The sequence below is a fragment of the Pongo pygmaeus genome, chromosome 17, assembly GCF_028885625.2.
Source record: "Pongo pygmaeus isolate AG05252 chromosome 17, NHGRI_mPonPyg2-v2.0_pri, whole genome shotgun sequence".
In the NCBI taxonomy this organism is placed as follows: Eukaryota; Metazoa; Chordata; class Mammalia; order Primates; family Hominidae; genus Pongo; species Pongo pygmaeus.
The window spans coordinates 36,495,925-36,511,530 of NC_072390.2; the positions used below are offsets into that span (position 1 = coordinate 36,495,925).

The 15,606-nt window shown below is 43.8% G+C and overlaps 1 non-coding gene across 1 annotated transcript; it reads right to left on the reverse strand.

Annotated features, from left to right (window-relative positions):
* Positions 1–5,329: 5,329 nt before the first annotated feature.
* Positions 5,330–5,456, reverse strand: LOC129019207 (U6atac minor spliceosomal RNA). The gene has a single exon (XR_008495552.1). It is a non-coding gene; the product is annotated as a U6atac minor spliceosomal RNA (small nuclear RNA).
* Between the last annotated feature and the right edge of the window lie 10,150 nt (positions 5,457–15,606).

Consider the following 15,606-nt stretch of genomic DNA (forward strand, 5'->3'; position numbering starts at 1 on the left):
GCATGTGCTGAAAATATCTTGTTTGCATTTGTCTGCACAATGGATTTATAAGCCGTGTAAGAATGTTTATTACCTAAATAATGTTGACCAACTTTAAAAATGCCTCTGTTAAGCGAGTGGTGGCATGCACTAGCACCAGCTGCTCAGGAGGCTGAGGCAGGTGGATTGATTATGCTCAGGAGTTCAAGTCCAGTCTGGGCAACATAGTGAGACTCTGTCTTTAAGTTAAAAAAAAAAAAAAAGTCTACGTTGGCCTGGTATTTGAAGAGTCATTTCAAACCTTCTTGTTTCCAGTTGTATCTTAGAAATAAAAATTATTTGTAAATATTTCAGTATGCATCCTAAAAGATAAGAACTCTTTTTAAAAAAACAAACTCTGGGCCAGGTGCGGTGGCTCACACCACACCTGTAATCCCAGCACTTTGGGAGGCCGAGGCGGGTGGATCACAAGGTCAGGGGATCCAGACCATCCTGGCTAACACAGTGAAACCCCGTCTCTACTAAAAATACAAAACAACTAGCCGGGCGTGGTGGTGGGCACCCGTAGTCCCAGCTACTCAGGAGGCTGAGGCAGGAGAATGGAGTGAACCCGGGAGGCGGAGCTGGCAGTGAGCCGAGATCATGCCACTGCACTCCAGCCTGGGCGACAGAGGGAGACTCCGTCTCAAAAAAAAAAAAGAAAAAACAAAACAAAACAAAACAAAAACCTCTGATTACACCTAAAAAGATATATTTAATTTCATTAACTACCCAGTCAGCAATCACCTTTTCCCAATTTTCTTATAAATGTGAGGGGCTTTTTTCCTTTTTTTTAAATTTAGATTTAATATGTCTAGATTTATTGTTGTGAATGATGCTGAAGAAAGTGGTTGTTAGCCCTGTGGAGTCCCTATAGTCTGATGTCTGATGTACATGTTCACCTATGAACTGTTTTTCCTGTAAGTTGATAGGTCTTTAGGCTTGATAAAATTCAGATTTTATAAAAATCAAGATTTCTTATATACACATATACTTCCCTCAGGAGGAGTATAATGTCTAGGTGTCTGTGTTTTTAAGTTTGTAGCCATTGAGGGTCATTACCGCGATAACGAATTCATTAGGGCTTGCAAAATGGTGATGAATTTTATCACTTCTTCCTTTGTGAGTTGGAATACCTCAATTAAGAAAATCTTAGCCGGGCGCGGTGGCTCACGCCTGTAATCCCAGCACTTTGGGAGGCCGAGGCAGGTGGATCACGAGGTCAGGCGATCGAGACCATCCTGGCTAACATGGTGAAACCCCGTCTCTACTGAAAGTACGAAAAATTAGCCGGGCGTGGTGGCAGGTGCCTGTAGTCCCAGGTACTCAGGAGGCTGAGGCAGGAGAATGGCGTGAACCCGGGAGGCGGAGCTTGCAGTCAGCCGAGATCGCGCCACTGCGCTCCAGACTGGGCGACAGAGCGAGACTCCGTCTCAAAAAACAAACAAAAAACAGAAAATCTTCTTTCTTAACTCTGCAATTACCCTGAGATAGTGTTTATATAGGAAGGGCAGATTAAATGCTTTCTCTACCAGTTTTCAAAAATAATGGTTCCTTTGTATTTCCACAGGTGAACTAGTTTTATTTGGTTTCAAGTATCATTATGATTTAAAAGACTTAAACATATCTGATGTGCTTCAATCCAGTGTAGTTATTATCCCTTTTAATGTGGAAATGGGCACTTTTTTTTTTTTTTTGAGACAGATTCTTACTCTGTCACCCAGGCTGGAGTGCAGTGGCATCATCACAGCTCACTGCAACCTCTGCCTCCAGGGTTCAAATGATTCTCCTGCCTCAGCCTCCCAAGTAGCTGGGTCTACAGGTGCCTGCCACTAAAGTCGGCTAACTTTTTGTATTTTAGTAGAGATGGGGTTTCACCATATTGCCCAGAGTGGTCTCGAACTCCGGAGCTCAAGCAATCCACCTGTGTCGGCCTCCCAAAGTGTTAGGATTAAAGGCGGGAGCCACCGTGCTCCACAAAATGGGCATGTTGTTGACAAGAAGGGACTTATTTAAATTGGCTATGTCCTTTTGAGATGAATGCAAATTTTTTTTTTTTTTTTTTTTTTTGAGACAGAGTTCCGGAGTTTCGCTCTTGTTGCCCAGGCTGGAGTGCAATGGCGTGATTTCAGCTCACCGCAACCTCTGCCTCCCGGGTTCAAGTGATTCTCCTGCCTCAGCCTCCCAAGTAGCTGGGATTACAGGTGCATGCCACCATACCTGGCTAATTTTTTGTATTTTTAGTAGAGATAGGATTTTGCCAGGTTGGCCAGGCTGGTCTGGAACTCCTGGCCTCAAGCGACCTGCCTGCCTCAGCCTCCCAAAGTGCTGAGATTATAGGCGTGAGCCACAGCACCCAGACCATTTACTTTAGAAGTAATATAAATAAATTGAAAGAAGTTATTTGGGTAAGCAAGAGTGAGAGAAAAAGGCCTGGTTTGGTGGCTCATGCCTGTAATCCCAGCACTTTGGGAAGCCAAGGTGGGTTGATCACTTGTGGTCAGGAGTTGGAGACCAGCCTCGTCAACATGGCAAAACCTCATCTCTACAAAAAATTAAAAAAAAAAAATTAGCCTGGCATGGTGGCATGCATCTGCAGTCCCAGCTACACCAGAGAACTGCTTGAGCCTGGAAGGCAGAGGTTGCAGTGAGCTGAGATGGCACCACTGTACTCCAGCCTGGAGACAGAGTGAGACCCCCATTACAAAAAAAAAAAAAAAAAAAAAAAGAAAAAGAAAACTAAGAGAAACAAATGCTAACATTCCCAGAACCACACAAAATCCCTGTTAACTGGTCACATGTCTATCTGAGTGACTTGCTGTGCACATATAAATGTAAATGTAGGTTTTAGATTAATATAACCTGTGGCTTATATAATAATGTCTATATACATATTTCAAGATCTATATGATTATTTTTAGTTTTTAAAATATTTTTATATTAATTACTGATTTTTAATCCTCCAAATGACTAGCACAACATATAACACAAGTATAGCTAAGGCCATTTGCTAAATTGGGGGCTAAGGAATAGGACAATAAATTTAACTGTGATTTAGTTGACGTCATAGAGCAAATGTCAGATCTGAGAAGGAAATCTTGAGTTATCTATTTTTTTTTTTTCTGAGACAGGGTCTCACTCTGTGGAGCACAGTGGCACAATCATGGCTCACTGCAACCTCTGCCTTCCAGGCTCAAGCAATCCTCTGGAGTAGCTGGGACTTCAGACTCATGGCACCATGCTATGCTATTTTTTTTTTTTTTTCATAGAGGCCAAGTTTTGCCACGTTGCCCAGGCTGGTCTTGAACTCCTGGGCTCAAGCAATCTGCCCGCCTCAGCCTCCCAAAGTGCTGGGATTATAGGCATGAGCCACCTTGCCTGGACATCTTTTATTTATTTATTTTTTCCCTGCCCTATCTTATGGTGCTGAACTTTGAGTTATTTTGTTCTCAAACCAATTGTTGACCCCTCCCAGCCATTCTTAATGCCCAGAGCTTTGGGGGCAAACATGCTGGACTTACCTGTAGCCCCTTTATTGGCAGCATTGTATGGTCCTGGAGGTTTGGGGGGCAACATCACTGGCCTAACCCCTTCAGGATTGTGTTAACGCTGCAAGAAAAGGAATAAAATGTGGGCCTCTTCAAGAGAATAGAAACCTCACCATTTTCAGGAGGTTAAATTTTGCCCACTTTTCAACATATTTTGAGCTTAAACTACTCATCCATTTCAAATTAAATTACCTAAGAAAAGAAGTTGAGCATAATGTATAAAGGGCACAGTTTTTGGAGACAGAGACGTAGCTTTAAATTCTGGTTCTACCACTTGTGGCGTCTCTATGTCTCAGTTTTGTTATGTGTAGAATGGAGATAACATTGCTCAGGAACGATCAATATTAGGATTCCATGAGGAAATTTAGATAGCACTAACCGCATATAGCACTCAACAAATATCTAATGCTATTATTAACATTAGTGCTTAGCAGGATGTCAGGCTATTGGAACCCAGGAGATGATAGCTAATCGTTTTATTAAGTAAAAATTCTCAAGGTAAGTGTTAGGATTCCCCGAGGGTTCCTCTGTGGCTGCTGACATTGACAAAAGAGAGGTGACGATTTAGGGGAGAGAGGTCTTGACTTACTCAGATTAGTAGGCATAGCCTGGTGGCAGAAGAGTCTGAACCTGAGAAAATAAGGCTTAGAGACCTACAGAGACCCACTTATGGAGCCAGGTACCTTGCTGTGGTATCACCAGTGGCCACTTCCAAAGGGCAGGATTTGCACACCTGCTAGCTGTGTATTGAGGAATTGAGTGGAAAGAGTTCTAGATCTCAGATTTTTGCTCTCCAACGTACTAATTCAAGGCTTCCTTGGGCAGATGGGCTGGCAGGCATGTGTGCAGAGAACAGACCCAAGGCTCAGGAGCAACCCCTTTCCTCCTCCCAGAAGTTGGGATATTGTATTCCAGTAATCCTGCCCTACCCCTTCCAATGCACACTCACATGCAGACAGAACCCCTTTCCGTGGGGCTTTCCAGTAGGACTGCTGCCCTGGGGGAAGGACTGAGCTCATCAGATTGAACATCCTAAGTGCTGTGACACAGAACCCTAGGGACCTCCTTTCAATTCATCTTTTTTCATCACTTTTTTCCCCTTCCTTCCTTCCTCCCTCCCTCCCTCTTCCCTTCCCTTCCCTTCCCTTCCCTTGCCTCCCCTTCCCCTTCCCCTTTCCCTTTCCTTTCTTTTTCTTTCTTTTTTTCTTTCTTTTTCTTCCTTTCTTCCTTCCTTTCTCCCCTTCGCTTCCTTTCTTCTTTCTTTCTTTCTCTCTCTCCCTCCCTCCTTTATTTTTTTCTTTTTCTTTCTTTCTTTCTTTCTTTTTCTTCCTTTCTTCTTTTCTTCCTTTTTCTCTCTCCTTCTTCATCTTCTTTTTCTTTCCTTCTTTCCCTCCCTCCTTTGTTCATACTTTCTTTCTCTCTCTCTCTCCCCCTCTTTCTTTCTTTCCTTCCTTCTCTTTCTTTTCTTTCTTTCTCCTGAGACAGGGTCTCCCTCTGTTGCCCAGACTGATGTGAACTCCTGGCTTCAAGTGGTGCTCCCACCTCGGCCTCTCAAAGTGCTGGAGTTACAGATGTGAGCCACCATGCTCAGCCTCTCACCTTTTTTCTATCTCTTTTTTCTTTTTCAAAAAACAAACAAAGAGAGAGAGATGGGTTCTTACCATGTTGGCCAGGTTGGTCTTGCACTCCTGGCCTCAAGCAATCCTCCCACCTTGGTCTCCCAAAGTGCTAGGATTACAGGCATAAGCCACCACACCCAGCTTAAAAATGATGCTTTAGATGCCACAAAATAGGTGGAAATGTCTTAACTGCATGTTAGTTGTCAGGCCTGAGGGCCTCTTCCATCCTTGTCAAGGCGAGTGCTAACCAGTCCCTCCTTTCATACAACACTCACCTTTGAAAAATTCCAAGCCTACATAAAAGTTGAGAGAATAGCACCCTGGACACCATGATATCCTTCACCTAAAACTCACCAGTTCTTTCAACGACATTTGAGCACCCACTACGTGCTAGGTGCTGTGATAGCCTTTGGGTGCACAAAAGGAAGCGAGTCTTGGCTCCTGAGCACAAACTTGCTCAGGCTTATCAGAAAAAGGAGACCATAAAACAAAAACCTGTAGTATGGCCTGATAATATTTTGTTACTGCAGGCATAAAGAACTGTAGGAATAGATGGAGAGCAGTCACTTTCTGATTGGACATCAGAGAATGTCTCTAGTGATGGTAGTATTCCAGAGAGGCAGACTGTGGGCTCAGGAACAGCGTGGGTGAAGGCATAGGGATTTGGCAAGCCCTGATAGATTTGGAAAATGGCAACTCAATTCAGAAAGTTCCAGCTCTGGTCGCAGGAGGCCTCAGGGACATGGGGTTCGGTAGGAGCATCATGGCTATGAGTAGGGACAGTAGGTTCACAATGCTGGCTCTAGGCGACAGTGAAGCTGACCACTCTAAAAGCTTAGGCCAAAAATCTTTTCCTGTGCTTCTTCAGGAAAGAAAAATAAAATGTTTGCCAGATCTGGTGGCTGTTGGGATCTTGCTTGAAGATTAAGGGCTGTTGAATTATGTAAGGTGACTCAGGGGTCTTGGGGTCACTCAGCATGGGCATGTCAGGTGTGGTACCTGGAATGCACATGTTGGCCTTAGTGAGATCTTGGGGCATCTGTCTTTCAGCAATAACTTGCTTCCCACTTCCTGGAATCCATCAGAAGCGAGTCTTGTATGTAATCACCGTGAATTGTTACAACTCAGGTTTTTTTTTTGACAGAGTCTTGCTGTGTTGCCCAGGCTGGAGTGCAGTGGCGTGATCTTGGCTCACTACAACCTTTGCCTCCCGGGTTCAAGGGATTCTCCTGCCTCAGCTTCCCAAGTAGCTGGGATTACAGGCAACTGCCACCACGCCTGGCTAATTTTTGTATTTTTAGTAGATACAGGGGCTTCACCATATTGGCCAGGCTGGTCTGGAATTCCTGGCCTCAAGGCAGATTCCTGCCTTGGCCTCCCAAAGTGCTGAGATTATAGGCGTGAGCCACTGAGCCTGGTCAACAACTCCATTTTGAGTGAAAGAGTTAACCCTCTTTACTTATTTGAAAAGAAGCAAGGATGACATTTGAAACGTAAGGAAGACCTTGGCTGGGTGTGGTGACTCACACCGGTAATTCCAGCACTTTGGGAGGCTGAGGGGAGGGGATTACCTGAGATCAGGAGTTCAAGACCAGCCTGGCCAACATGGTGAAACTCCATCTCTACTAAAAATACAAAAATTAGCCGGGCATCATGGTGGGCAACTATAATCCTAGCTACTCGGGAGTCTGAGGCAGGAGAATCACTTGACCACAAGAAGCGGAGGTGGCAGTGAGCCGAGATCACACCATTGCACTCCAGCCTGGGTGATAGAGCGAGACTCCGTCTCAAAAAAAAAAAAAAAAAAAAAAAAAAAGAAAGTAAGGAAGACCTATGAAAATATGCAGAACTCATTTGCCTTCCAAGGAGAGCAGCATCTCTCAGTTTTCCCAAATGGCTCTGAAGAGATTGACGGTACAGGGTGGCCTTGGCCGTAACTTCTCATTGCTGAGGTGTTCTCATACTGTGGTCAGGAAGGCTAAGCTCTCCCATGCATAACAATATTTGCTTTAACTTTTTCATTTAACCCTTAAGAAAACAACTCATAAGAACAGAAAGCTGTGACCTCTCTGACCTCTCCTCAGATATCTAAATTTTATCATCTTACTGTAGAAAGAGCTGGTTTAGCTGGCTTAATTTGTGTAAATAGACTATTGCCTTTTCCTTGGAGTTCTTCAGATAAGATACTGTGGTGGTCTCACTTCAGGAAGGGCTGTGGCAGAGAGGGCAGAGATTGCTGGCAGAACCCCCACTCTTTTTGCTTCTGAGGTTATAAAGAAATTCACCTACACTGGGTGAACTGTGAGATAGGATCCTTTTTCCCACATCTGACATGTGGGTCTGTAAACCAAACTTGGGGTCCCACTTTGGCCCTCAGGCTGCATCGGTGTCTTGCTGGGCACAGCAGTGGTTTCAGCGGTCAGATGGCATGCTCCATGCCCACAGGGAGGGGCATTAGAGTGCTGTCTTAGCATTAGAATGCTTTCTGAGAGCACAAAGGTTCTCATGAAGTTTCTCTCATTCCCTATGGCTTCAGGGCAGCAGAGTGAAATAGGAAGAGATGGAGGCTTTACCTCCCTAAAGACATGCTAACTTTTATTGCTGACTGTGGCACTGCAGTACCTTGACAAAATTGAAGTTGCCTTTTATGTAAAAAATAAGAGAAAAAACCCAAAATGTGCTTATGATTTTTTGTCTACTTCCATGTCTAATGGTATATTCAGATTGCAATGGATGATTGCAAGCAGATTTTGGACCAAAGAATTAAATTATTGACATTTTTGGCTGGGCGAAGTGGCCCATGCCTGTAAACCCAGTACTTTGGGAGACTGAGAGGGGTGGATCACTAGAGGCCAGGGGTTCAAAACCAGCCTGGCCAACATGGTGAAATCCAGTATCTACTAAAAATACAAAACAGCTGGGCGTGGAGGTGCAAGCCTGTAATCCCAGCTACTTGGGAGGTTGAGACAGGAGAGTCACTTGAACCCAGAAGGCGTAGATTGCAGTGAGCCGAGGTCTCACCAGTGTACTTCAGCCTGGGAGACAGAGCGAAACTCTGTCTCAAGAATACAAAATAAAACAAAACAAAACAAAACCAAAAACCAACCAACTAACCAAAAAAACAACAATTTAAATAGAATTAAATTATTGACATTTTTGAAGGTCTGTTCTGTGTGACATAGAAACATTTAAATATGAATGTTGGTGGGGTGGTGGCTTACGCCTATAATCCCAGCACTTTGGGATGCTGTGGTGGGCAGATCACTTGAGATCAGGAGTTCAAGACCAGCCTGGCCAACATGGCGAAACCCTGTCTCTACTAAAAATACAAAAATTAGCCAGATGTGGTGGTGCGTGCCTGTAGTCTCAGCTACTTGGGAGGCTGAGGCAGGAGAATCACTTGAACCCAGGAGGCAGAGGTTGCAGTGAGCCAAGATCACGCCACTGTACTCCACCCTGGGCGTCAGAGGGAGACTCCATCTCAAAGGAAACAAACAAACAAAAAGATGAATGTTATCTTTCTCCAAACAACTTAAAATTTTAAACACAGGGCACACAAGAGTTAGCAATGACTTAGTTGATGCTGAAGGTCAGAGGAAAGTCACAAGAGTGACAGCAGGAGCGGCCTGAGAAGGCTTCATGGATCAGAGGCAATGAATTAGTAGGCTTTACATTTGTGAAATGATATAATACATAAAATGTGCAAAAAGGAGTCTGGAATATCACACCAAGGTGTTCAATTCTGGGGAAGAGATTGGGATTGGGTGTGGGGGATACTGAAAAAAGCAGTTGACTTTGATTATAGTCATGCATTACTTACATAATCAGTGGCGTGCTGGTAAATTTTTTTTTTCTTTTTTTGAGACAGGATCTTTCTCTGTCACCCAGCCTGGAGTGCAGTGGCGTGATCATCTATCACTATAGCCTTAACCTCCCAGGCCCAAGTGATCCTCCTAACCTCAGCCTCTGGAATAGCTGGGGCCATAGGTGTGCATCACTATGCCAAGCTGATTAAAAAAAATTTTTTTTTTGTCAAGATGGGGTCTCACTATGTTGCCTAGGCTGGTCTCCAACTCTTGGCCTCAAGTTATCCTCCTAACTTGGCCTCCCAAGTTCTAGGATTATTGGCATGAGGCACTGTGTCCAACCAAGTGCTAGTAAATTTTTCAGAAAAGCGCTCTTTTCCCATGGTCCCCAAAGTCCCTATTGTAGTGTTTGTCAATTTCCATCATGTAAATTGTAGATACTTCTTCTGTGGCTGATTTTAAGCAACAATATAAGGTCAAGTAGCTCAAAAATTTTTGAAAATTTAACAGTTTGAGCACTTATCATGTACCAGACTCCAAGTCAAGTGCTAGGGGAAGATTGGAAAAATATTATGGGCCAGGCATGGTGGCTCATGCCTGTAATCCCAGCACTTTGGGAGGCTGAGGCTGGTGGATCACTTGAGGTCAGGAGTTCGAGAGCAGCCTGGCCAACATGGTGAAACCCTGTCTCTACTAAAAATTATCCGGGCATGGTGGCAGACATTGTAATCCCAGCTACTTGGGAGGCTGAGGCAGGAGAATCACTTGAACCCATGAGGCGGGGGTTGCAGTGAGCTAAGATCGTGCCACTGCACTCCAACCTGGGCGACAAGAGTGAAATTCCATCTCAAAAAAAAAAAAAAAGATTATGATGTTGTCCTTGTCTACCTGGCAGCAGAAATACATTAGGTGAGCTAAAAGAGGAACTAGAGGAAGGAGAATTAACTTTGGCAGGATATGGGTAAAGGGGAGAATCAGAGGAGTTCTCTGAAAGAATGGATCCTCTAATAGAGAGAGGATTGGGAAAGGCTCCAGGTGCAGAAGTGTATAAGACACTTGGGAATTTCAGGTTGCTCTTTGCACAAGATTATTGGCACAAAATGGAGAATAAGGCCAGAAAAGGGGGTTGGGACCATACGATCAAATGTGTTGCATTTTGCTGTGCAGTAATGAGAGCTACTTACATTATTTATTTATTTATTTATTTTTGAGACAGAGTCTTGCTCTGTCACCTAGGCTGGAGTGCAGTGGTGTGATCTCAGCTCACTGCAACCTCCGCCTCCCTGGCTCAAGTGATTCTCCTGCCTCAGCCTCCTGAGTAGCTGGGACTGCAGACGCTGCATGCCACCATGCCTGGCTAATTTTTGTATTTTTAGTAGAGATGGGGTTTCACTATGTTGGCCAGGCTGGTTTTCAACTCCTGACCTCAGGTGATCCACCCGCCTCAGCCTCCCAAAGTGCTGGGATTATAGGAGTGAGCCATGGCACCCAGCCAGCTACTTACAGTTTTTGAGAAGCATCAGGCAATAACTCTGGTGGCACTATGGAGACTAAGCTGAGACAGAGATCTGTACAAGAGGTCATCTTAATGTTTCCAGCAGAACGTAATAAGAGCTTCAATGAAGGCAATGCAGCAGAGATAGAGATGGGATGGATTCAAGAAACGTTTGGGGAGGAAGAATTGATTGAACAATGGATTGACTGAGATGAGTGTTCAGAAGGATAGCTTGCTTGAAGATAATACCTAGGACTTTGAAAAATGTTCACCCTTCCTTCTGTGGGGATGAATGACTTCATCAGAAAAGAAAGGAGGCATTTCTAAGAGTTTATGAAGTTTAGGACTTGGGAGCCCAGTTGGTTGTTTTCTTTGCATCTCACTACTGACGTTTGTAAGTCTGAAAGAGGGAAGGTCTGACACGTGACTGGCAGGCCATCAAGAAGTTTTGTTACTGAATTTGGATTTATGGATCCTGATTCTGAGTAGTTATGCTATTAAAATGATGGCCTTTCGGTTTGGGATGGAGAGCATCTCACAAAATTGGGAAATAATGATTAACCCAGCAGTTTAGTGTATAAATACTAATTTCTACATGGAGCTTGGAAAGAGTAAGAGAAAGGGAGGAAAATGGCAGGTAAACCTGTGATCCCAGCCACTCTGAAGAGTAATAGGCACAATGCGGAATGGAGAATAGGGAAGCGGGAGGAGCCTAGTGATTCACATGAGAAAACAGCTGGAAGGAGGCCAGAAACAACAGTGAGGTTTTAGATGTCTATATACAAACACACAGGGCATACGTAACAAACAGGGCAAACTGGGGATTATAACATCAGGCAGTAAAACATGATCTCACTGAAACCTTATAGGATAGGACCTGAGCCTGACATTCAGTCATGAAATCACATTTACATCCTATTTAAAAGAAACATAGCCATGAGGTGGGGGAGGAGATTGGTGTGTGTTGTAGAGAAACTAAGTGGAAGCCCATTGAAGAGCATAAAGACGAATATTTAAAAGGAGATTTAATGTTAGAGCATTAATGACTGGGCACAGTGGCTCACACCTGTAATCCCAGCACTTTGGGAGGCCAAGGCAGGTGGATTGTTTGAATCCAGCAGTTTGAGATGAGACTGGGCAACATGGCAAAACTCTGTCTGTATAAAAAAATTACAAACATTAGTCTGGTGTGGTGGCACGTGCCTGTAGTCTCAGCTACTCGGGAGGCTGAGGTGGGAGGATCACTTGAGTCCGGGGAGGTCAAGGCTGCAGTGAACTGTGATTGTGCCACTGCACTCTAGTCTGGCAATAGAGCAAGACTCTGTCTCAAATAAAATAAAATAAAACAATTACTACATACCATTTGACCAGAGAAAAAATAGGGAAAATATTAAATATAAAATTTGTATAAGACATTCAAAGAAAATCCCTTGAAAAACTTTAATGAGAAATATGAGTGATTTCATAAATTTTTGTATCAATTTTTATACTTGAAATGGCCATGTATAGTTCTTGACAAAGACTTTTACAAAATGATCTCTTGAAATTCTCAATAGTCATCATTGATAAAAAATGGCCAGGTGCAGAGGCTTACACCTGTAATTCCAGCACTTTGGGAGGTTGAGGCAGGTGTATCACCTGAACTCTGGAGTTTGAGACCAGCCTGGGTAACATGGCAAAACCCTGTCTCTACTAAAAATACAAAAAAATTAGCCAGGCGTGGTGGCACTCCTCTGTAGTCCCAGCTACTCAGGAGTCTGAGGCAGGAGAATCACTTGAACCCGGCTTGAACCCAGGAGGTGGAGGTTGCAGTGAGCAGAGATCATGCCACTGCACTCCAGCCTGGGTGACAAAGTCTCAAAAAAAAAAAAAGTAAAATGTTTTTATAGCTATTAAAAATGTGAAACAATTGAAATACAGGGAATCTAAGGATACTTTCTTTTTTCACCGACAAATGTAATGTTGAAATTCATGTGATAAGGCCAATAGATTCTTTATTTTATTTTTTTTAGACACATTCTTGCTCTGTTGTCCAGGCTGGAGTACAATGGCACAATCTCGGCTCACTGCAACCTCCACCTCCCAGGTTTAAGCGATTCTTCTGCCTTAGCCTCCTGAGTAACTGTGATTACAGGCGCCTGCCACCATGCCTGGTTAATTTTTGTATATTTAGTAAAGATGGGATTTTACCATGTTGGCCAAGCTGGTCTCAAACTCCTGACCTCAAGTGATCTGCCTGCCTCTGCCTCCTGAAGTGCTGGGATTACAGGCGTGGGACACCACACTTGGCCCCCCCTTTTTTAAATTTGTATAAGTTTATGGGGTACAAGCACAATTTTGTGATATGCTTATACTTCAGAGAGCTCAGGTCAGGGCTTTTAGGGTATCCAACACCCAAACAACATACATTGTATCCATTAAGTAATTTCTCATCATCCACCCCATTTCCCATCCTCTCACCCTTCTACTTCTCCATTGTGGATCATTCCACTCTCTTCCTCCTGGGGTACACAATTTTTAGTTCCCTTATGAATGAGAACATGTGATATTTGTCTTTCTGGGTCTGACTGGTTTCACTTAAGATAATGACCTGCAGTTCCATCCATGTTGCTGCAAAATACATGATTTCATTCTTTTTTATGGCTGAATAGTATTCTATTGTGTACATATACCATGTTTTCTTTATCCCTGTTGATGGACACTTAGGTTGATTCCATATCTTTGCTATTGTGAATAGTGCTGCTATAAGCATATGAGTGCATGTAACAAACACATTCTTTATGATGGACAGACACACTCATGTCTTGCCTGTGGGCACAACCCTCCAGCCAGATTAATAACCACCTGTAGCCAAGGATCATGAGGCTGTTCAAAGGACTCTGATAAAAATTCAACAGTAGGAGCATCTAGGAGGTGTTAGGCCAGAGGCACCTTGATGCCCTTGGGTGGTCTATCTCTCTCTCTCTCTTTTTTTTTTTTGAGACGGAGTTTCGCTGTTGTTGCCCAGGCTGGAGTGCAATGGTGCAATCTCAGCTCACGGCAACCTCCGTCTCCCGGGTTCAAGTGATTCTCCTGCCTCAGCCTCCCGAGTAGCTGGGATTACAGGCATGCATCACCACGCCTGGCTAATTTCGTATTTTTAGTAGAGACGGGGTTTCTCCATGTTGGTCAGGCTGGTCTCGAACTCCCGACCTTAGGCGATCCACCTGCCTTGGCCTCCCAAAGTGCTGGGATTATAGGCATGAGTCACTGAGCCTGGCTGGGTGGTCTATCTCTCTTGGAGCAAAGCTCCATCAGTACCTGGGGATATGAATGGAATTGTGTCCCCATCCCAACCAAATTCATATGTTGAAGTCCTAACTCCCAGTACCTCAGAATGTGACCTTATTTGGAAATAAGGTCTTTGTAAATATATTCAAGTCAAGATGAGGAATACTGGGCTAGGGGGGTCCTAATCCAATGATGAGCGTCCTTATTACACGAGGGAAATTGGACAGAGATACACACATAGAGGAGAAACAATGTGAAGAGACAGAGGGAGAAGATGAACATTTATAAGGCAAGGAGAGAGGTCTGGAACAGATGGTCCTTTCACAGCCCTCAGAAGGAACAAGCCGTGTTGATACTATGAACGTGGACTTCCAGCCTCCAGAACAGTGAGACAATACATTAGTGTTATTAAGCCTCTCCATCTGTGGTCTTTGTTACAGCGGCCCAGGTAAACTGTTTACAAGGGGATAGGATTCAGCCCCTGAGAAGAGGAGGAGTACTGGCAAGGCCCAGGCAGGATGTTAGAGTAGCAGCCATGCAGGGGAGTGAAACTGCACCCCAGGGGAGGAAGAAAAATGAAAAAGAGGCACCTAGACAATGCCTGGTAGGCTTTGGGCTAACTCAGTGATATTAAAGCTACACAGGTCAGGGGCTTCCTCAGGACTAGCCTTCCATCAAGTTAGGGCAGCAAGAACCTAGGAAGGTTGGCTGCCCCCGTGGAGAGGGGCCCGGTGGGTGGGTGAGGCTGGTGTATGTGGAAGTCCCCAGATACCCATGGTGGAGGCGGTGGAGGTAAGAAGTAGTTATATGGAATAAGGTTGAAAATTTTGGCTCAAAATTGGGAAGACTTTTATTTTTCTTTATGAAAACACTTGAAATTTAAAATGTCATAGGAAATTCAGAAAATAGAAATAGAAAAAGAAAAAACTCCTACAATCTCACTACCTTAACCAAATTCATCATGTATTTCCTTTGTCTTTCTTCATGTGCGTGTATTTTAAATAGTTGGATTTAGAAAGTGTACCCATGCTTTGTTTTTGTTTTTGTTTTGGAGATGGAGTCTCACTCTGTTGCCCAGGCTATAGTGCAGTGGCGCAATCTCGGCTCACTGCAACCTCTGCCTCCTGGGTTCAAGCGATTCTCCTGCCTCAGCCTCCCAAGTAGCTGGGATTACATGTGACCCCACCCCTAGCTAGCTTTTTGTATTTTTGTTGCCAGGCTGGTCTCAAATCCCTGAGCTCAGTCAATCTGCCCACCTTGGCCTCCCAAAGTGCTAGGATTACAGGCGTGAGCCACCAAGCCCTGCCAGAAAGTGTACATATACCTTGTATCCTGATTTTTAAATACATGAAATTATAGTAACATTTTCCCATTTTGCTACACGATGTCTCATAAGTAGAAACTTTAATGGTTGTATAGGTCTATGGAATGGGTGAACCCTAAAGAATTATTACGCTATGGTTGGATGTTAAGGTTGTGGCTGGTTTCTTTCTTTTCAGTGTTCTCTTTAAGGTTTCTTCCAGTACCGAGATTCTGTGTTTGGCAAAGAGAAATGCAAGCCACTTCTCAAATTATCTTCTCTAATTCTTTTTAAGGGGGACCTTGTGAGATGCTCTGATGTATGTTACATTTAGTCAGATTTCTGTTGTTTCCTCTGAGTATCACTTTCACAAAAATAATTTTAAGAAATTTTTGTATCGTTGCCTATCCTGCATGGTTTTTGTTCGAGTATGCAGAAAAAATACGAAATCTGTATGAAGAATACAGGTACAATCTTCACTCAGATTCCCCCAAAGTGAATATTTTGTCTTACCATATTACAATTATCAAAATCAGGAAATTAAGTTTAA